This window comes from Oncorhynchus gorbuscha, linkage group LG20 (genome assembly GCF_021184085.1).
Source record: "Oncorhynchus gorbuscha isolate QuinsamMale2020 ecotype Even-year linkage group LG20, OgorEven_v1.0, whole genome shotgun sequence".
In the NCBI taxonomy this organism is placed as follows: domain Eukaryota; kingdom Metazoa; phylum Chordata; class Actinopteri; order Salmoniformes; family Salmonidae; genus Oncorhynchus; species Oncorhynchus gorbuscha.
The window spans coordinates 17,433,630-17,455,723 of record NC_060192.1 but is presented as its reverse complement, the minus strand read 5'-3'; the positions used below and the strand labels follow the sequence as shown (position 1 = coordinate 17,455,723).

The 22,094-nt window shown below is 49.2% G+C and overlaps 1 protein-coding gene and 1 long non-coding RNA gene across 3 annotated transcripts in view; one reads left to right on the top strand and one right to left on the bottom strand.

Annotated features, from left to right (window-relative positions):
- Positions 1–22,094, top strand: part of LOC124007025 (astrotactin-2-like) — a 528,751-nt gene that overhangs the window by 407,041 nt on the left and 99,616 nt on the right. The window lies entirely within an intron of this gene.
- On the bottom strand, positions 9,971–19,729 carry LOC124007027. The gene is made up of 3 exons (XR_006833859.1): positions 19,590–19,729; positions 12,272–12,368; positions 9,971–10,680 (listed from the first exon to the last, which is right to left on the bottom strand). It is a non-coding gene; the product is annotated as an uncharacterized LOC124007027 (long non-coding RNA).

The following is a 22,094-nucleotide window of genomic DNA, read 5'->3' as shown; positions in this document are numbered from 1 at the left end:
GGAGAGAAGGAGAGGGAGGGAAGAGTGGATGGAGAGAAGGAAGTAGAGGGCAGTGGAGAGGGATGGAGAGAAGGAAGTAGGAGGGCAGTGGAGAGGGATGAGAGAAGGAAGTAGGGGGCAGTGGAGAGGGAGGGAGAGAGGAAGGAAGGAGGGGGCAGTGGAGAGGGATGGAGAGAAGGAAGTAAGAGGGCAGTGGAGAGGGATGGAGAGAAGGAAGTAGGAGGACAGTGGAGAGGGATGAGAGAAGAAGTAGGGGGCAGTGGAGAGGAGGGAGAGAAGGAAGTAGGAGGGCAGGAGGGCAGTGGAGAGGGATGGAGAGAAGGAAGGAGGAGGGCAGTGGAGAGGGATGGAGAGAAGGAAGGAGGAGGGCAGTGGAGAGGGATGGAGAGAATGAAGTAGGGGGCAGTGGAGAGGGATGGAGAGAAGGAAGCCAGTGGAGAGGGATGAGAGAAGGAAGTAGGAGGGCAGTGGAGAGGGATGGAGAGAAGGAAGTAGGAGGGCAGTGGAGAGGGATGGAGAGAAGGAAGGAGGAGGGCAGTGGAGAGGGATGGAGAGAAGGAAGGAGGAGGGCAGTGGAGAGGGATGGAGAGAAGGAAGGAGGAGGGCAGTGGAGAGGGATGGAGAGAAGGAAGGAGGAGGGCAGTGGAGAGGATGAGAGAAGGAAGGAGGAGGGCAGTGGAGAGGGATGGAGAGAAGGAAGAGGAGGGCAGTGGAGAGGGATGGAGAGAAGGAAGGAGGGAGTGGAGAGAAGGAAGGAGGAGGGCAGTGGAGAGGGATGGAGAGAAGGAAGGAGGAGGGCAGTGGAGAGGGATGAGAGAAGGAAGGAGGAGGGCAGTGGAGAGGGATGGAGAGAAGGAAGTGGAGAGGGATGAGAGAAGGGAGGGGCAGTGGAGAGGGAGGGAGAGAAGGAAGAGGAGGGCAGTGGAGAGGGATGGAGAGAAGGAAGTAGGGGGCAGTGGAGAGGGATGAGAGAAGGAAGTAGGAGGGCAGTGGAGAGGGAGGGAGAGAAGGAAGTAGGAGGGCAGTGGAGAGGGATGGAGAGAAGAGAAGAGAAGATGAGAGAAGGAAGAGGGGGCAGTGGAGAGGGAGGGAGAGAAGGAAGGAGGAGGGCGGTGGAAAGGGATGGAGAGAAGGAAGTCAGTGGAGAGGGATGAGAGAAGGAAGTAGGGGGCAGTGGAGAGGGAGGGAGAGAAGGAAGGAGGAGGGCAGTGGAGAGGGATGGAGAGAAGGAAGTAAGAGGGCAGTGGAGAGGGATGGATAGAAGGAAGTAGGAGGACAGTGGAGAGGGATGAGAGAAGGAAGTAGGGGGCAGTGGAGAGGGATGAGAGAAGGAAGTAGGAGGGCAGTGGAGAGGGATGGAGAGAAGGAAGTAGGGGGGCAGTGGAGAGGGATGGAGAGGGATGGAGAGGGAGAGAGAAGGAAGGAAGGGGGCAGTGGAGAGGGATGGAGAGAAGGAAGTAGGAGGGCAGTGGAGAGGGATGGAGAGAAGGAAGTAGGAGGGCAGTGGAGAGGGATGGAGAGAAGGAAGAGGGGGCAGTGGGAAGAGAATGGAAGTAGGGGGCAGTGGAGAGGGATGGATGGAGAGAAGGAAGTAGGAGGGCAGTGGAGAGGGATGGAGAGAAGGAAGTAGGAGGGCAGTGGAGAGGGATGGAGAGAAGGAAGTAGGGGGCAGTGGAGAGGGATGGAGAGAAGGAAGGAGGAGGGCAGTGGAGAGGGATGGAGAGGGCAGTGGAGAGGGATGGAGAAGGAAGGAGGAGGGCAGTGGAGAGGGATGGAGAGAAGGAAGGAGGAGGGCAGTGGAGAGGGATGGAGAGAAGGAAGGAGGAGGGCAGTGGAGAGAGATGGAGAGAAGGAAGGAGGAGGGCAGTGGAGAGGGAGAGAAGGAAGGAGGAGGGCAGTGGAGAGGGATGAGAGAAGGAAGGAGGAGGGCAGTGGAGAGGGATGGAGAGAAGGAAGGAGGAGGGCAGTGGAGAGGGATGGAGAGAAGGAAGGAGGAGGGCAGTGGAGAGGGATGGAGAGAAGGAAGCCAGTGGAGAGGGATGAGAGAAGGAAGTAGGGGGGTGGAGAGGGAGGGAGAGAAGGAAGTAGGAGGGCAGTGGAGAGGGATGGAGAGAAGGAAGTAGGGGGCAGTGGAGAGGGATGAGAGAAGGAAGTAGGGGGCAGTGGAGAGGGAGGGAGAGAAGGAAGTAGGAGGGCAGTGGAGAGGGATGGAGAGAATGAAGTAGGGGGCATTGGAGAGAGATGAGAGAAGGAAGTAGGGGGCAGTGGAGAGGGAGGGAGAGAAGGAAGGAGGAGGGCGGTGGAGAGGGATGGAGAGAAGGAAGTCAGTGGAGAGGGATGAGAGAAGGAAGTAGGGGGCAGTGGAGAGGGAGGGAGAGAAGGAAGGAGGAGGGCAGTGGAGAGGGATGGAGAGAAGGAAGTAAGAGGGCAGTGGAGAGGGATGGAGAAGAAGGAAGTAGAGAGGCAGTGGAGAGGGATGAGAGAAGGAAGTAGGGGGCAGTGGAGAGGGATGAGAGAAGGAAGTAGGAGGGCAGTGGAGAGGGATGGAGAGAAGGAAGTAGGGGGCAGTGGAGAGGGATGGAGAGAAGGAAAGCCAGTGGAGAGGGATGGAGAGAAGGAAGTAGGGGGCAGTGGAGAGGGAGTGAGGGAGAGAAGTAGGAGGGCAGTGGAGAGGGATGGAGAGAAGGAAGTAAGAGGGCAGTGGAGAGGGATGGAGAGAAGGAAGTAGGAGGACAGTGGAGAGGGATGGAGTAAGAGGGGTAGTGGAGAGGGAGGGAGAGAAGGAAGTAGGAGGGCAGTGGAGAGGGATGGAGAGAAGGAAGTAGGGGGCAGTGGAGAGGGTTGAGAGAAGGAAGTAGGAGGGCAGTGGAGAGAATGAAGTAGGGGGCAGTGGAGAGGGATGGAGAGAAGGGAGCCAGTGGAGAGGGATGAGAGAAGGAAGTAGGGGGCAGTGGAGAGGGAGGGAGAGAAGGAAGTAGGAGGGCAGTGGAGAGGGATGGAGAGAAGGAAGTAGAAGGGCAGTGGAGAGGGATGGAGAGAAGGAAGGAGGAGGGCAGTGGAGAGGGATGGAGAGAAGGAAGGAGGAGGGCAGTGGAGAGGGATGGAGAGAAGGAAGTAGAAGGGCAGTGGAGAGGGATGGAGAGAAGGAAGGAGGAGGGCAGTGGAGAGGGATGGAGAGAAGGAAGGAGGAGGGCAGTGGAGAGGGATGGAGAGAATGAAGTAGGGGGCAGTGGAGAGGGATGGAGAGAAGGAAGCCAGTGGAGAGGGATGAGAGAAGGAAGTAGGGGGCAGTGGAGAGGGAGGGAGAGAAGGAAGTAGGAAGGCAGTGGAGAGGAATGGAGAGAAGGAAGTAGGAGGGCAGTGGAGAGGAATGGAGAGAAGGAAGTAGGAGGGCAGTGGAGAGGGATGGAGAGAAGGAAGTAGGAGGACAGTGGAGAGGGATGAGAGAAGGAAGTAGGGGGCAGTGGAGAGGGAGGGAGAGAAGGAAGTAGGAGGGCAGTGGAGAGGAATGGAGAGAAGGAAGTAGGGGGCAGTGGAGAGGGATGGAGAGAATGAAGTAGGGGGCAGTGGAGAGGGATGGAGAGAAGGAGGGGCAGTGGAGAGGGATGGAGAGAAGGAAGTAGGGGGCAGTGGAGAGGGAGGGAGAGAAGGAAGTAGGAGGGCAGTGGAGAGGGATGGAGAGAAGGAAGTAGAGGGCAGTGGAGACGATGAGAGAAGGGAAGTAGAAGGGCAGTGGAGAGGGATGGAGAGAAGGAAGGAGGAGGGCAGTGGAGAGGGATGGAGAGAAGGAAGGAGGAGGGCAGTGGAGAGGGATGGAGAGAAGGAAGGAGGAGGGCAGTGGAGAGGGATGGAGAGAAGGAAGGAGGAGGGCAGTGGAGAGAAGGAAGGAGGAGGGCAGTGGAGAGGGATGGAGAGAAGGAAGGAGGAGGGCAGTGGAGAGGGATGGAGAGAAGGAAGGAGGAGGGCAGTGGAGAGGGATGGAGAGAAGGAAGGAGGAGGGCAGTGGAGAGGGAGAGAAGGATGGAGAGAGGAAGCCAGTGGAGAGGGATGAGAGAAGGAAGTGGAGAGGGATGGAGAGAAGGGGGTGGAGAGGGAGGGAGAGAAGGAAGTAGGAGGGCAGTGGAGAGGGATGGAGAGAAGGAAGTAGGGGGCAGTGGAGAGGGATGAGAGAAGGAAGTAGGGGGCAGTGGAGAGGGAGGGAGAGAAGGAAGTAGGAGGGCAGTGGAGAGGGATGGAGAGAATGAAGTAGGGGGAGGGATGGAGAAGATGAGAGAGGGAGGAAGTAGGGGGCAGTGGAGAGGGAGGGAGAGAAGGAAGGAGGAGGGCAGTGGAGAGGGATGGAGAGAAGGAAGTCAGTGGAGAGGGATGAGAGAAGGAAGTAGGGGGCAGTGGAGAGGGATGGAGAGAAGGAAGGAGGAGGGCAGTGGAGAGGGATGGAGAGAAGGAAGGAGGAGGGCAGTGGAGAGGGATGGAGAGAAGGAAGCCAGTGGAGAGGGATGAGAGAAGGAAGTAGGGGGCAGTGGAGAGGGAGGGAGAGAAGGAAGTAGGAGGGCAGTGGAGAGGGATGGGAGAATGAAGTAGGGGGCATTGGAGAGAGATGAGAGAAGGAAGTAGGGGGCAGTGGAGAGGGAGGGAGAGAAGGAAGGAGGAGGGCAGTGGAGAGGGATGGAGAGAAGGAAGTCAGTGGAGAGGGATGAGAGAAGGAAGTAGGGGGCAGTGGAGAGGAAGAGTGGAGAGATGGAGAGAAGGAAGTAGGAGGGCAGTGGAGAGGGATGGAGAGAAGGAAGTAGGGGGCAGTGGAGAGGGATGAGAGAAGGAAGTAGGGGGCAGTGGAGAGGGAGGGAGAGAAGGAAGTAGGGGGCATTGGAGAGAGATGAGAGAAGGAAGTAGGGGGCAGTGGAGAGGGAGGGAGAGAAGGAAGGAGGAGGGCAGTGGAGAGGGATGGAGAGAATGAAGTCAGTGGAGAGGGATGAGAGGAAGAGGGGGCATGAGGGAGAAGGAAGTAGGGGGCAGTGGAGAGGGATGGAGAGAAGGAAGTAGGAGGGCAGTGGAGAGGGATGGAGAGAAGGAAGTAGGGGGCAGTGGAGAGGGATGAGAGAAGGAAGGAGGAGGGCAGTGGAGAGGGATGGAGAGAAGGAAGGAGGAGGGCAGTGGAGAGGGATGGAGAGAAGGAAGGAAGGAGGGCAGTGGAGAGGGATGGAGAGAAGGAAGGAGGAGGGCAGTGGAGAGGGATGGAGAGAAGGAAGGAGGAGGGCAGTGGAGAGGGATGGAGAGAAGGGGCAGTGGAGAGGGATGAGAGAAGGAAGTAGGGGGCAGTGGGAGGGAGGAGAGGGAAGAGGAAGGATGAGGAAGTAGGAGGGCAGTGGAGAGGATGGAGAGAAGGAAGATGGAGGAGGGCAGTGGAGAAGGATGGAGAGAAGAAAGGAGGAGGGCAGTGGAGAGGGATGGAGAGAAGGAAGGAGGAGGGCAGTGGAGAGGGATGGAGAGAAGGAAGTAAGGAGGGCAGTGGAGAGGGATGGAGAGAATGAAGAGGGGGCAGTGGAGAGGGATGGAGAGAAAGGGGGCAGTGGAGAGGGATGAGAGAAGGAAGTAGGGGGCAGTGGAGAGGGAGGGAGAGAAGGAAGTAGGAGGGCAGTGGAGAGGGATGGAGAGAAGGAAGTAGGAGGGCAGTGGAGAGGGATGGAGAGAAGGAAGTAGGAGGGCAGTGGAGAGGGATGGAGAGAAGGAAGTAGGAGGGCAGTGGAGAGGGATGGAGAGAAGGAAGGAGGAGGGCAGTGGAGAGGGATGGAGAGAAGGAAGGAGGAGGGCAGTGGAGAGGGATGGAGAGAAGGAAGGAGGAGGGCAGTGGAGAGGGATGGAGAGAAGGAAGGAGGAGGGCAGTGGAGAGGGATGGAGAGAAGGAAGGAGGAGGGCAGTGGAGAGGGATGGAGAGAAGGAAGGAGGAGGGCAGTGGAGAGGGATGGAGAGAAGGAAGGAGGAGGGCAGTGGAGAGGGATGGAGAGAAGGAAGGAGGAGGGCAGTGGAGAGGGATGGAGAGAAGGAAGCCAGTGGAGAGGGATGAGAGAGAAGGAAGTAGGGGGGTGGAGAGGGAGGGAGAGAAGGAAGTAGGAGGGCAGTGGAGAGGGATGGAGAGAAGGAAGTAGGGGGCAGTGGAGAGGGATGAGAGAAAGAAGTAGGGGGCAGTGGAGAGGGAGGGAGAGAAGGAAGTAGGAGGGCAGTGGAGAGGGATGGAGAGAATGAAGTAGGGGGCATTGGAGAGAGATGAGAGAAGGAAGTAGGGGGCAGTGGAGAGGGAGGGAGAGAAGGAAGGAGGAGGGCAGTGGAGAGGGATGGAGAGAAGGAAGTCAGTGGAGAGGGATGAGAGAAGGAAGTAGGGGGCAGTGGAGAGGGATGGAGAGAAGGAAGGAGGAGGGCAGTGGAGAGGGATGGAGAGAAGGAAAGGAGGGCAGTGGAGAGGGATGGGAGAGAAGGGCAGTGGAGAGGGATGAGAGAAGGAAGTAGGGGGGTGGAGAGGGAGGGAGAGAAGGAAGTAGGAGGGCAGTGGAGAGGGATGTGGAGAATGAAGTAGGGGGCATTGGAGAGAGATGAGAGAAGGAAGTAGGGGGCAGTGGAGAGGGAGGGAGAGAAGGAAGGAGGAGGGCAGTGGAGAGGGATGGAGAGAAGGAAGTCAGTGGAGAGGGATGAGAGAAGGAAGTAGGGGGCAGTGGAGAGGGAGGGAGAGATGGAAGTAGGAGGGCAGTGGAGAGGGATGGAGAGAAGCAAGTAGGGGGCAGTGGAGAGGGATGAGAGAAGGAAGTAGGGGGCAGTGGAGAGGGAGGGAGAAGAAGGAAGTGGAGGGGGCATTGGAGAGAGATGAGAGAAGGAAGTAGGGGGCAGTGGAGAGGGAGGGAGAGAAGGAAGGAGGAGGGCAGTGGAGAGGGATGGAGAGAATGAAGTCAGTGGAGAGGGATGAGAGAAGGAAGTAGGGGGCAGTGGAGAGGGAGGGAGAGAAGGAAGTAGGAGGGCAGTGGAGAGGGATGGAGAGAAGGAAGTAGGGGGCAGTGGAGAGGGATGAGAGAAGGAAGTAGGAGGGCAGTGGAGAGGGATGGAGAGAAGGAAGGAGGAGGGCAGTGGAGAGGGATGGAGAGAAGGAAGGAGGAGGGCAGTGGAGAGGGATGGAGAGAAGGAAGGAGGAGGGCAGTGGAGAGGGATGGAGAGAAGGAAGGAGGAGGGCAGTGGAGAGGGATGGAGAGAAGGAAGCCAGTGGAGAGGGATGAGAGAAGGAAGTAGGGGGGTGGAGAGGGAGGGAGAGAAGGAAGTAGGAGGGCAGTGGAGAGGGATGGAGAGAAGGAAGTAGGAGGGCAGTGGAGAAGGATGGAGAGAAGGAAGGAGGAGGAAAGTGGAGAGGGATGGAGAGAAGGAAGGAGGAGGGCAGGGAAGAGGAATGGAGAGAAGGAAGTAAGAGGGCAGTGGAGAGGGATGGAGAGAAGGAAGTAGGGGGCAGTGGGAGAGGGATGAGAGAAGGAAGTAGGGGGCAGTGGAGAGGGAGGGAGAGAAGGAAGGAGGAGGGCAGTGGAGAGGGATGGAGAGAAGGAAGTAAGAGGGCAGTGGAGAGGGATGGATAGAAGGAAGTAGGAGGACAGTGGAGAGGGATGAGAGAAGGAAGTAGGGGGCAGTGGAGAGGGAGGGAGAGAAGGAAGTAGGAGGGCAGTGGAGAGGGATGGAGAGAAGGAAGTAGGGGGCAGTGGAGAGGGATGAGAGAAGGAAGTAGGAGGGCAGTGGAGAGGGATGGAGAGAATGAAGTAGGGGGCAGTGGAGAGGGATGGAGAGAAGGAAGCCAGTGGAGAGGGATGAGAGAAGGAAGTAGGGGGCAGTGGAGAGGGAGGGAGAGAAGGAAGTAGGAGGGCAGTGGAGAGGGATGGAGAGAAGGAAGTAGGAGGGCAGTGGAGAGGGATGGAGAGAAGGAAGTAGAAGGGCAGTGGAGAAAGATGGAGAGAAGGAAGTAGAAGGGCAGTGGAGAGGGATGGAGAGAAGGAAGGAGGAGGGCAGTGGAGAGGGATGGAGAGAAGGAAGTAGGGGGCAGTGGGAGAGGGATGAGAGAAGGAAGTAGGGGGCAGTGGAGAGGGAGGGAGAGAAGGAAGTAGCAGGGCAGTGGAGAGGGATGGAGAGAAGGAAGTAGGAGGGCAGTGGAGAGGGATGGAGAGAAGGAAGTAGGAGGGCAGTGGAGAGGGAGGGCGAGAATGAAGTAGGAGGGCAGTGGAGAGGGATGGAGAGAAGGAAGGAGGAGGGCAGTGGAGAGGGATGGAGAGAAGGAAGGAGGGCAGTGGAGAGGGATGGAGAGAAGGAAGGAGGAGGGCAGTGGAGAGGGATGGAGAGAAGGAAGGAGGAGGGCAGTGGAGAGGGATGGAGAGAAGGAAGGAGGAGGGCAGTGGAGAGGGATGGAGGAGGGCAGTGGAGAGGGATGGAGAGAAGGAAGCCAGTGGAGAGGGATGAGAGAAGGATGTAGGGGGCAGTGGAGAGGGAGGGAGAGAAGGAAGTAGGAGGGCAGTGGAGAGGGATGTAGAGAAGGAATTAGGGGTCAGTGGAGAGGGATGAGAGAAGGAAGTAGGGGGCAGTGGAGAGGGAGGGAGAGAAGGAAGGAGGAGGGCAGTGAAGAGGGAGGGAGAGAAGGAAGTAGGAGGGCAATGGAGAGGGATAGAGAGAAGGAAGGAGGAAGGCAGTGGAGAGGGATGGAGAGAAGGAAGGAGGAAGGCAGTGGAGAGGGATGGAGAGAAGGAAGGAGGAGGGCAGTGGAGAGGGAGGGAGAGAAGGAAGTAGGAGGGCAGTGGAGAGGGATGGAGAGAAGTAAGGAGGAGGGCAGTGAAGAGGGAGGGAGAGAAGGAAGTAGGAGGGCAGTGGAGAAGGATGGAGGAGGGCAGTGGAGAGAAGGAAGGAGGAGGGCAGTGAAGAGGAATGGAGAGAAGGAAGGAGGAGGGCAGTGGAGAGGGATGGAGGAGGGCAGTGGAGAGAAGGAAGGAGGAGGGCAGTGAAGAGGAATGGAGAGAAGGAAGGAGGAGGGCAGTGGAGAGGGAGGGAGAGAAGGAAGGAGGAAGGCAGTGGAGAGAAGGAAGGAGGAAGGCAGTGGAGAGGGATGGAGAGAAGGAAGTCGGAGGGCAGTGGAGAGGGATGAGAGAAGGAAGTAGGAGGGCAGTGGAGAGGGATGAGAAAAGGAAGTAGGGGGCAGTGGAGAGGGAGGGAAGGAAGGAGGGGTGCAGTGAAGAGGAATGGAGAGAAGGAAGTGGGGGGGGCGGTAGAGAGGGATGAAGATAAGGAAGGAGGAAGGCACTAGAGAGAGGGAGAGAATGAAGGAGGGGAGCAGTGGAGAGGGATGTTGAGAAGGAAGGAAGCAGTGGAGATAGATGAAGGAATGGTGGCTGGTAGAGAGGGGTCGATGGGGAGCTCTCCTCTGTTCGATAAATATCTAAAGTACCAGTCAAAGTTTGGACACACCTACTCATTCAAGGGTTTTTCTTAATGTTCAAACGCATTAAGGAAAGAAATTCCACAAATGAACTTTTAACAAGGAACACATGTTAATTGAAATGCGTTCCAGGTGCCTGCCTACCTCATGAATGTGGTTGAGAGAATGCCAAGAGTGTGCAAAGCTGTCATCAAGGCTTTAAACTGGCACTGTACGTCACCACAGAGGTGAGGGGAAAGGGGGGAGGAGAAAGGGAGAGAGGCGGATGGTACTTGAAGGATAGGTGACAATGGGGGATTGGGGAGACAGCCATGTCCAGAATGACATTATCAAAGAGGTGAAATGGGAGGAAAGGCAGAGAGGAAATGGAGAGATATGTCGAAGTGTCAAGCCAACACTACAGTTTACTGAGTGTAAATATGAATTACAGCAATTTTATAGAATAACATTATATTTCAGTAGGAAATAAGATGATAAAAATAGATGTGCCATCTGGTCAAAGGGTTCAAAGAACAGGAAACATATTTGTATAGTTTGTCATTTATTCACACATCCATTTGTAATTTGGCTGCTTTGAGAATATAAAATATACAGTTTAAGGATATTTTTGTTTTACCTCAGCGAAGTTGACACAATCGTGCTTGGCTGTAATATCAGGGTTGGGCTTTGAATTAAAGGCAGTCGAATCAGGAAGTTAACAAAAATTACTATTCAATAATCGAAAAAGGGAATTTATTTTCAATCACTTCTCAATAAACTGAAAAGCAGAAGCTATTTATTTGAAGAGTTTTAACCTTTCGGAATTTTAAATTCAAATAATTTCCTGAATTGACTGCCTTCAATTCAATTTGAGCCCAACCCTGGTAGGTGTAGTTACCAAACTCCCCCCTAGGTGGAGTAAGTGGGTTAACTTTCACTATTTAAAATACACTGTTGTGTGGAGAATAGAAAAAGGTGACGTCATGGTTCTCCTCTTGTTGGGATAAATGCAGAGAGTTGTGTTTGTGCGTGCAGGCATGCGTGCGTGCGTTTGATTGTGTATAATATCTGTAGATTCAACTGTATTGTCTTGTCATGATTGTGTTGCTGTGTTGGGTGATGTTTCCCCCTTGAGCGGAACCTTTGATTATTAGATACTGGAAGCTAGTCATGTTTGGAATCTCATCCCTAAGGTGATTTAGCTGAGGGTCTGGCTCCGCTTCACATTTAGTTTACACCATCTTCCCTCAGCTGGGCTCAATCTGAGGAGAGAGAGATGCAATTAGGAGGTCCACTGCACTTGTGTGTGTGTGTGTGTGTGTGTGTGTGTGTGTGTGTGTGTGTGTGTGTGTGTGTGTGTGTGTGTGTGTGTGTGTGTGTGTGTGTGTGTGTGTGTGTGTGTGTGTGTGTGTGTGTGTGTGTGTGTGTGTCAAAAGTTATATTACACCTACTCATTCAAGGTGTTTTCTATATTTTACTATTTTTTACATTGTAGAATAATAGTGAAGACATCGAAACTATGAAATAACACATATGGAATCATGTAGGAACCAAAAAAGGTCTTAAACAAATCAAAATATATATTTTAGATTCTTCAGAGTAGCCACCCTTTCCCTTGATGACAGCTTTGCAAACTCTTGGCATTCTCTCAACCAGTTTCAGCTGGAATGCTTTTCCAAAAGTCTTGAAGGAGTTCCCACATATGCTGAGCACTTTTTGGCTGATTTTCCTTCACTCTGCAGCCCAACTCATCCCAAACCATCTCATTTGGGTTGAGTTCGGGTGATTGTGGAGGCCATGTCATCTGATGCAGCACTCCATCACTATCCTTCTTGGTCAAATAGTCCTTAGCCTGCAGGTGTTTTGGGTCATTGTCCTGTTGTTTTATTTCATAGTTTTGATGTCTATTATTCAACAATGTAGAAAATAGTCAAAATAAAGAAAAACCCATGAATGACTGACTAGGTGTGTCCAAACATTTGACTGGTACTGTATGTGTGTATGATTATGTTTATGACTCACCTGTTAACTGGATTGCATTGGCTCTGGCTGATAACGGATGTCCCTTGTCCCCCCCTCACTTACGTAGACACACACAAATGCATGCACACACACACACTAACGCGCGCACACACACACCGCTACCCCATTCCCCACCACCTCCACTGGGACCAGAACGGTCAAGCATCTAATTACCCTGCCTGACTGAAATTACAGCATGCAGCACAGCATTAACAGCACTGGCAACACACACACATGCACAACAACAAAGACCCCAGCCCATACGTGCCGCCCATACCAAGCGCCTGTATCAGCCACGAAGAAAAGAGGCACAATCGATAGCAGACGGCCCCTACTGGGCTCAGTCGATACATAAACGTGAGGAAGAGCAAAGTGTCCTATTCTTCTCCTCCTTCTAGTCTTCTGGGGACAGGGGGGGGGGACAGGGGGCAGACTGCGGTGGGTCACTGGCGAGGGTCGGCCCTCCGAGGTAGCGGGATTATTAGCCTGGTATTGATGCATCGACCTTATAGGGACAAGCTAGTGCTGCTATTGGCCAGCTCTCTGAAAGACTCCTGCCTCTAATAGCATAGCAGACACAACGGCCTGGCCATACATGTCTACCACACGATAAAGCCAGTGCACTGATTGAAACTGTGCCGTGTGACTACCCCCCCCCCCCCCCCCCCCATCTGGAAAAAGATGGCCGCGCAAAAAGCTTTCACTAAGATGCTACAATAAACAAACAAGGGGAAATCATGGTTGTTTATTGTGAAGCAAAAAGGAAAGGATGTTGCCCTTGTGTGCCTGTGTGTACAAACCCAGTTTGTATCTCCAGCCGTGCAAAACTACCTGCGGCTCTCAATGCCAAGCTGCCCGTCTTGTCTCCGCTGCTGGTTCCCCTGTTGTCTGCCTATGACAAGGCTTGTCATGTTCCTCCCATTTCGATCTGCCCATTACAAAAGTAGACAGATATTGTGTTACTATCTGGAATTATCCATCTGTCTGCTTCCTCGAAAAACAGTCCTACCGGAACAATGGGGCAAAGGATTAAAACAACAAAATTCACTGCCCCCCTCCTCACTTAAAAAACACGGTTCCAGGAAAACATTTTGAGAGAAAGTAAAAGTCGCTCTCCGACTCTTGTGTTCAATGCTACGATTACGACGGGGCTCGTTTAAGGATTTGACGAAGAAAACGGAAGAAGAACGAGATGATCTTTGAAGCTGTTTTACATGACATGTTATGTATGATGTTTATCTCCCAGTCAGATAATGACAGAGAGACCTCTCACCACCTCTTCGGGGAAGTGTTGAGTCAGGCCTGTTTACGAATGTATGTTTCATAACCCCAGACCCCACACTGAGACTATACCTACGTACTGTATTTGGAGAGTAACTATACACAATTAGCTACTCTCCCCCGAGAAGGACCCTCCCCTGGCCCTGTTTCAGTGACAGAGCCCAATACCTCAATGGATAAATAAATAAACTCATGCCAGTGGAGGTTGCCAGCAGGCCTGAGTCCTGCATGGCCCTGATTGAATTATGGCAGAGCTATTGAACAAATTGGCTGTGAGGCTAATGACTCAGAACACTGTGTATCTTGCTGAGTAATCCCCCCCCCCCCCCCACACGCCTTTTCTGTTTTCCTAAATGGCGTTTCCTGCACAAGGTCGGGTGCAGACCCAGGTTTGACTCATGCAGTCTCCTTAAAATTGTTAAACTCAGGGCTTGAGGAAAATGAACGAGTTTACTGGGGCGGCCTCTCAACTTTTTGTGTGCTTTCTGGAGTTGGGGTGGTGATGGGATGTGGAGTTGGGGTGGTGATGGGATGTGGAGTTGGGGTGGTGATGGGATGTGGAGTTGGGGTGTTGATGGGATGTGGAGTTGGGGTGGTGATGGGATGTGGAGTTGGGGTGTTGATGGGATGTGGAGTTGGGGTGGTGATGGGATGTGGAGTTGGGGTGGTGATGGGATGTGGAGTTGGGGTGGTGATGGGATGTGGAGTTGGGGTGGTGATGGGATGTGGGTGGTGACGGTGTAATCTAATGGAAACTGTTTGGATCTCCTCTTCAAAAATGCCCCCCTGGAAACGGTTTACCCCCAAGTGCATCAAGGCTGCAGGTTTATCCAATAAGCTCTAAGCCTCTCTAAGAAAGGTTATGACAACAGACCTGGCCACCCCTTGCTCAAATTTGTGACCGGGGGGGAAAAAGTGTGAAGCCACCGCTTTTTACCAAATTGATTTATTTGAACACGAAGAGGCTGGAAACCCACAACACAGAGCCATTCAAGTTGCCATTAAGCCTGGATCAAATTAGCTTAGAGCATCCTGAGACCAGGTTGACTCTCTTGAAACTCAATATGGGTTAGGGTTCCTTGGTGACCCAGCCGCCACCCCAGCCCCCATCAACCCTTCTGTGAACCACCATACAATTGGCCCCAATGTCCCTTAGTTCCTGGAAGTCCTCCGCTTGATGGAACTCCTAGAAACTGGAGATCTAGATGTTCTATCCTTTGATAACAGGATGGAGAGGGGTCCTTGCCACCCACACCACATCGCACTGCTGTCACCGCTATCCTGCTATTCTGCTCCTCGCTGAGTCTCACCACCCCGGATCCTCCAATAAATCAATAGTGCAGGCCAGCTGGCCAGTGTTTTCACAAATTAGCCAGAGGAGATGGACAGTAATGTGGCCGGTGTAGATTAGCCAAACAGATTAATATGCTAGGAGGTCACCATGATTCCCTGCTCTTCTTGTAAGTGATGGCTTTCTGCATAGTGAGCCAAACCAGGTGCTACATTGTCTACTGGCTAGTGTGATGTCAGAGGGTTTGGTGGCGTGGGCAGGACAGAGCGGACAATGCAATGGCACACTGGTCTTAGTGGAGAGGAGTGTGCAGAATTGAATTTCTAAAAAAAGATATATATATATATATAAAGTAAAATAAGTTCTACCCGATGATACCATCAAAAGTTGAAACATTTTAAAAACTATGTTTTTCAAACACTATGAGATTCACGGTGACACGAATACCGTCCCTTGAGCTAGAAACTCTATTTTTTTAAACACACAGATCATAGAACCACTCTTTTCACATATGTAGACACTGGTTTAGTGCTGGAGATTATGAATATGAGGTTGAAAAGTGGGGGAATTGCCCCTTAAGAGGGAAAAAATACTCTTCTAAATTTACAGTTCAAGTCGGAAGTTTACATGCACTTAGGTTGGAATCATTAAAACTCGTTTTTCAACCACTCCACAAATTTCTTTTTAACAAACTGTAGTTTTAGCAAGTTGGTTAGGACATCTACTTTTTGCATGACACAAGTAATTTTTACAACAATTGTTTAATTTATATTTCACTGTATCACAATTCCAGTGTGTCAGAAGTTTATATTCACTAAGTTGACTGTGCCTTTAAACAGCTTGGAAAATTCCAGAAAATGATGGCATGGCTTTAGTTAGAAGCTTCTGATAGGCTAATTGACATAATGTTTGTCAATTGGAGTTGAACCCGTGGATGTATTTCAAGGCCTACCTTCAAACTCAGTGCCTCTTTGCTTGACATCATGGGAAAATCAAATGAAATCAGCCAAAACCTCAGGAAAAAAATTGTAAACCTCCACAAGTCTGGTTCATCCTTGGGAGCAATTTCCAAACGCCTAAAGATAACACGTTCATCTGTACAAACAATAGTACCCAAGTATAAACATCATGGGACCACGCAGCCGTCATACCGCTCAGGAAGGAGAAGCATTCTGTCTCCTAGAGATTAAGGTACTTTGGTGTGAAAAGTGCAAATCAATCACAGAACAACAGCAAAGGACCTTGTGAATATGCTGGAGGAAACAGGAACAAATGTATCTATATCCACAGTAAAATAATTCCTATATCGACATAACCTGAAAGGTCTCTCAGCAAGGAAGAATCCACTGCTCCAAAACCACCATAAAAATCCAGACTACGGATTGTAGCTACACATGGGGACAAAGATCATACTTTTTGGAGAAATGTCCTCTCATCTGATGAAACAGAAATATAACTGGTTGGCCATAATGACCATCGTTATTTTTGGAGGAAAAAGGGAGAGGCTTGCAGGCTGAAGAACACAATCCCAATCGTGAAGCACGGAGGTGGCAGCATCATGTTTTGGGGGTGCTTTGTTGCAGGAGAGACTGGTGCACTAAACAAAAAAGATTGCTTCATGAGGAAGGACACTTGTGTGGATATATCCAAGCAACATCTCAAGACATCAGTTAGAAAGTTAAAGCTTAGACACAAATGGGTCTTCCAAATGGACAATGACCCCAAGTACACTTCCAAAGTTGTGGCAAAATGGCTTAAGGACAACAAAGTCAAGGTATTGGAGTGGCCATCACAAAGCCCTGACCTCAATCCTATAGAATATTTGTGGGCAGAACTGAAAAAGCGTGTGTGACCAAGGAGGCCTACAAACCTGACTCAGTTACACCAGCTCTGTCAGGAGGAATGGGCCAAAATGCACCCAACTAAGCTTGTGGAAGGCTACCCGAAACGTTTGACCCAAGTTAAACTATTTAAAGGCAATGCTACCAAATACTCATTGAGTGTATGAAAATGTCTGACCCACTGGAAATGTGATGAAATAAATAAAAGCTGAAATAATTTATTCTCTCTACTATTATTCTGACATTTCACATTCTTAAAATAAAGCGGTGATCCTAACTGACCTAAAACAGGGATTTTTTTACTAGGATTAAATGTCAGGAATTGTGACAAACTGAGTTTAAATGTAGTTGGCTAAGGTGTATGTAAACTTCCACCTTCAACCGTATAAGTTAATGCTTTATCATGAAGGCAATAGAATAAAGTGCTCCACCATTCCAGCTATTACATAAAAAAAGAAAAGAAAAAAAAATCTTCTCAGGCATGATGTTTGCCTGCAATCCAACCCCCTTAAGGGGCCTCCCTGTCCAACCCCTTTTTCTTGAAGCGCTTCTTCCCTACCCCCACCCCGGTAGCACTGGCCACTACTTATATGGATCCATCAGTTTTCTGGGAAAAGCATAATCTACTGTTAATCAATACGGGATAGTGTATCATCCTATCCTCCACTGCCGTACCATGGCTCAACTAACAGGATTGGACAGTAGTTTCTCCCTGCGTTTTATCTGCGTGCAGAATTGTGCCAGGCCATGTCATGGAGGGATTTTCCTGTTGCGTGTGTGTCTGTGTACATGTCTTCTGTGTGTCACGTATTTTGTTTTATACTGAACGTGCTTGACATATTAACACTTACTATGTATGTATCCATAACAGGCTCATGTCTGTTCTGTTTTTGTTTTTTCATCCTGCCCCCGAAGGGTATAGTGCAAAGCAGACTCAATGAGTTAGGCAAGTTAGCAGGCTAAGTATTCAGAAATAACAAAGCAGACTCAATGAGTTAGGCAAGTTAGCAGGCTAAGTATTCAGAAATAACAAAGCAGACTCAATGAGTTAGGCAAGTTAGCAGGCTAAGTATTCAGAAATAACAAAGCAGACTCAATGAGTTAGGCAAGTTAGCAGGCTAAGTATTCAGAAATAACAAAGCAGACTCAATGAGTTAGGCAAGTTAGCAGGCTAAGTATTCAGAAATAACAAAGCAGACTCAATGAGTTAGGCAGGCTAAGTATTCAGAAATAACAAAGCAGACTCAATGAGTTAGGCAAGTTAGCAGGCTAAGTATTCAGAAATAACAAAGCAGACTCAATGAGTTAGGCAAGTTAGCAGGCTAAGTATTCAGAAATAACAAAGCAGACTCAATGAGTTAGGCAAGTTAGCAGGCTAAGTATTCAGAAATATCGTATTTTGGGGGTAAAGAAGCAGTGCCTTCAGAAAGTATACATACTCCTTGACTTTTTCTACAATTTATTACGTTACAGCCTTGTACTAAAATGGATTAAAGAGAAAAATTCATCAGCAATCTACACACAATACCCCATAATGACGAAGCAAAAACTGTTTTTTATAGATTTTTGTAAATTTATATGAAAATGAAATACCTTATTTACATAAGTATTCAGACCATTTTCTCTAAGACACAAAATTGAGCTCTGGTGCATCATGTTTCCATTGATCGTCCTTGAAATGTTTCTACAACTTGATTGGAGTCCACCTGTGGTAAATTCAATTGGTTGGACATGATTTGGAAAGGCACACGCCTGTCTATATAAGGTCCCAAAGTTAACAGTGAATGCAAAAACCAAGCCATGAGGTCAAATTAATTGTCCATAGAGCTCAGAGACAGCATTGTGTCGAGGCACAGATCTGTCTGCAGCTTTGAAGGTCCCCAAGAACACAGTGGCCTCCATCATTCTTAAATGTAAGAAGTGTAGAACCACCAGCACTCCAACAATCAGGCCTTTATGGTAGAGTGGCCAGACAGAAGCCACTCTTCAGCAAAAGGCACGAAAACCTGCTTGGAATTTGCCAAAATGCACCTAAAGACTCTCAGACCATGAGAAACACTATTCTCTGGTCTGATGAAACCAAGATGGAACTCTTTGGTCTGAATGCTAAACGTCACGTTTGGAGGAAACCTGGCACCATCTATAAGGTGTGGCATGTTGGTAACAGCATCATGATGTGTTGATGTTTTTTAGCGGTAGGGACTGGGAGACTAGTCAGGATTGAGGCATAGATGAACAGAGCAAAGTACACAGAGATCCTTAATGAAAACCTGCTCCAGAGCTCTCAGTAACTCAGACTGGGGCGAAGTTTCACCTTCCAACAGGCCAACGACCCTAAGCACAAAGCCAAGACAATGTGGTAATGGCTTTGGGACAAGTTCTATATGTCCTTGAGTGGCCCAGCCAGAACCCGGAATTGAACCCGATCAGACATCTTTGGAGACCTGAAAATAGCTGTACAGCAACGCTCCCCATCCAACCTGACAGAGCTTGAGAGGATCTGCAGAGACGAATGGGAGAAACTCCCCAAATACAGGAGTACCAAGTGTGTAGCATCATACCCAAGAAGACTCGATGCTGTAATCGCTGCCAAAGGTGCTTCAACAAAGTACAGAGTAAAGGCTCTGAATACATATGTAAATGTAGTGTTTCATTTTTAAATATACATATCATAATTTGCTTTGTCATTATGTGGAATTGTGTGTAGATTGATGAGGAAAAACAACATTTTAATTAACCTAACAAAATGCAGAAAAGGTCACGGGGTCTGAATATTTTCTGAAGGCACTGTAAGCTTGAAATGGGCATGGTCTAATTGACACAACAACTAAAAACACATACGTTTTGCATTCCTAATCAGCCAGAAGGAATTTATTATCAAAGCTGGCTAACTCATTGATCCTGTTCTGTAGTAGAACCTTCAGGTCTTACCTCTCCTACCCTCCTCCGAACCACAATTAGACCACTCCCCCTGTTTACCCAGTTGAGACTGGATTGCATTACTCTTTGAAACATAAACACAGGGCCATAATCGGTTTGTCTATTTTTCAAATGTGCAGCCATGCAGTCAAGCAAAGCCGGTCTGACTGGGGGGTTTTCTAGGAATGTGAGGCAGAGCTGTGGTCTCCCCCCAGCCTCCCCAGCATTAGAGATCATTTCCCATGTTTGTCTATGGGTCTGCATGCATGTGCTCCCCAAAGGCTTCCTGTTGTGTTCGCTGATGATCTGGTTCCCATTGACTGAGTTGCGGACTGTGGAGGAGTCTCTCTCTTTCTGTCTTTCTGTGTCTCGTCTCTTTCTATTGTTCAGCCAACATTTAGCCACATGGTTGGCGGGGGATCTCATAATCTCAAGAAATGCAATCACTTTCTTCCACATTTTTTCCCCCTGCCTTGCCTGTCTCTCTCAGGAAAGTCATTATTTGTGGATTGCAGTGTTGGCTAGGCTGAGTGGGCTTCCCACTAATAGGGGCTCATTCAGCAGGCTCATTTAGAGGGGGTAGTGTTGGAGGGTAAATAAGGGGAAAGACCTGACTGACTGCTGGAGGCCTGTTGATCCTATCGCCTAGCAGGGGGGCCCTCGCTGGAGGGAGGGAGGCATCCCAGCCCAGTGCTCCCTTACTGTACATCGCACTACGTTTCATTTTAGGATTTTAGCACTTTGTAACTTGTATTGAAAAGTGGTATACAAATAGATATTATTAACACAATTAAAGTAATTATTAGAATACACACACCTTTCTTTGTTTCTCTCTGCCTCTCTGTTTCTCTCTCCATCTCCTCTCCTTTTCTCTTTTCCTCTCTGCTCCTCTCTTTCTGTCTGTCTCTTTCTTGCTGCACGGTCTGTCTTGCTGCTGCACGTTCCAGAGCTGTATACACAGCACTGAGTGAGTGAGGGCTGGAGAAGTCAGTTCCCATGAAGTACTGTCTGGGATTTTAGCACTAACGATGCAACCACTGTTTCGGGGGATGGCAACATCGGCTTCTGGAGGCATTCCACTCTCAGTGTCTGTCTCTCTCTATATATATAGAGCTTTTCAGAACAACTACTCGGGCTGCCTTGATTTCATCTAAATCGCCATCTCAAATACTGAACCAGGGAGGTTTTCCAATGCCTCACAAAGAAGGGCACCTATTGTTGGAACAAAAGCAGACATTGAATATCCCTTTGAGCATAGTGAAGTTATTAATTACACTTTAGAAGGTGTATCAAAACACTACAAAGATACAGGCGTCCTTCCTAACTCAGTTGCCGGAGAAGCTTGGTGACTTTAAAACAGTTACAGAGTTTATTGGCTGTGAAAACTGTGGATGGATCAACAACATTGTAGTTATTACACAATACTAACCTAATTAACAGAGTGAAAAGAAGGAAGCCTGTACGTATTATAAATATTCCAAAACATGCATCCTGCTTGCAATAAGGCACTGAAGTAATACTGCAAAAATGTGGCAAAGCTATTAACTATATGTTTGGGGAAAATTCAAAACATCACATCACTGAGTACCACTCTTCATATTGTCAAGCATGGTGGTGGCTGCACCATGTTATGGGTATGCTAGTCATCTGCAAGGACTTGGGAGTTTTTTTAGGATAAAAGAAAGAGAATAGAGCCAAGCACAGGGTAAATTCTAGAGGAAAACTTGGTTCAGTCTGCTTTCCATCAGACACTGGGAGACAAATTGACATTTCAGCAGCATAATTAGCTTAAAAATAAGACCAAATATACACTGAAGTTGCTTACCAAGATGACATTGAATGTTCCTGAGTGGCTTTGTTACAGTTTTGACTTAAATTGGCATGAAAATCTATGGCAAGAATTGAAAATCATCTAGCAATGATCAACAACCAACTTGACAGAGCTTGAATAATTTTTGAATAATGGGCAAGTATTGTACATTCCAGGTGTACAAAGCTCTTAAGCAGAAATCCTATTTATTTGCATATCCGATTCGAATCTGTTATTTTTCCTGCAGTCTGAAAAGCCAATTTATTTATCCTTTATTTAACTAGGCAAGTCAGTTAAGAGCAAATTCTTATTTACAATGATGGCCTACCAAAGGTTCTCCTGCGGGGACGGTGGCTGGGATAAAAAAAAAATTGGGTTGAAGTTGGAAGTTTACATACACCTTAGCCAAATACATTTAAACTCAGTTTTTCACAATTTAATCCTAGTAAAAAATCCCTGTATTAGGTCAGTTAGGATCACCACTTTATTTTAAGAATGTGAAATGTCAGAATAATAGAAGAGAGAATGATTTATTTCAGCTTTTATTTCTTTCATCACATTCCCAGTGGGTCAGAAGTTTACATACACTCAATGAGTATTTGGTAGCATTGCCTTTAAATTGTTTAACTTGGGTCAAACTTTTCGGGTAGCCTTCCACAAGCTTCCCACAATAAGTTGGGTGAATTTTGGCCCATTCCTCCTGACAGAGCTGGTGTAACCGAGTCAGGTTTGTAGGCCTCCTTGCTCGCACATGCTTTTTCAGTTCTGCCCACAAATGTTCTATGGGATTGAGGTCAGAGCTTTGTGATGGCCACTCCAATACCTTGACTTTGTTGTCCTTAAGCCATTTTGCCACAACTTTGGAAGTGCACTTGGGGTCATTGTCCATTTGGAAGACCCATTTGCGACCAAGCTTTAACTTCTTGACTGATGTCTTGAGATGTTGCTTCAGTATATCCACGTCATTTCCCTTCCTCATGATGCCATCCTTTTGGTGAAGTGCACCAGTCTCTCCTGCAGCAAAGCACCCCCACAACATGATGCTGCCACCCCCGTGCTTTACGGGTGGGATGGTGTTCTTCAGCCTGCAAGCCTCCTGTAACGTCCGTCATTTGAATGAGACCAAGGTGCAGCGTGGTAGGCATACACTTTCTTTATTAAAATGTTCCACCAAAGAAAACCATAAACAACTCAACGAACAAAAAGCTTGCAACCCATGCAACAAACAAAGACAAGATCCCACAACAGAAAGTGGGAAAAAGGGCTGCCTAAATATGATCCCCAATCAGAGACAACGATAGACAGCTGCCTCTGATTGGGAACCATACTCGGACAAAAACAAAGAAATAGACAACATAGAATGCCCACCCAAATCACACCCTGACCTTATTGGGAACCAAATAAATAAATCAGGGCGTGACACCTCCCCTTTTTTCCTCCATTCATAATGATGGTCATTATGGCCAAAAAGTTATATTTTTGTTTCCTCAGACCAGAGGACATTTCTCCAAA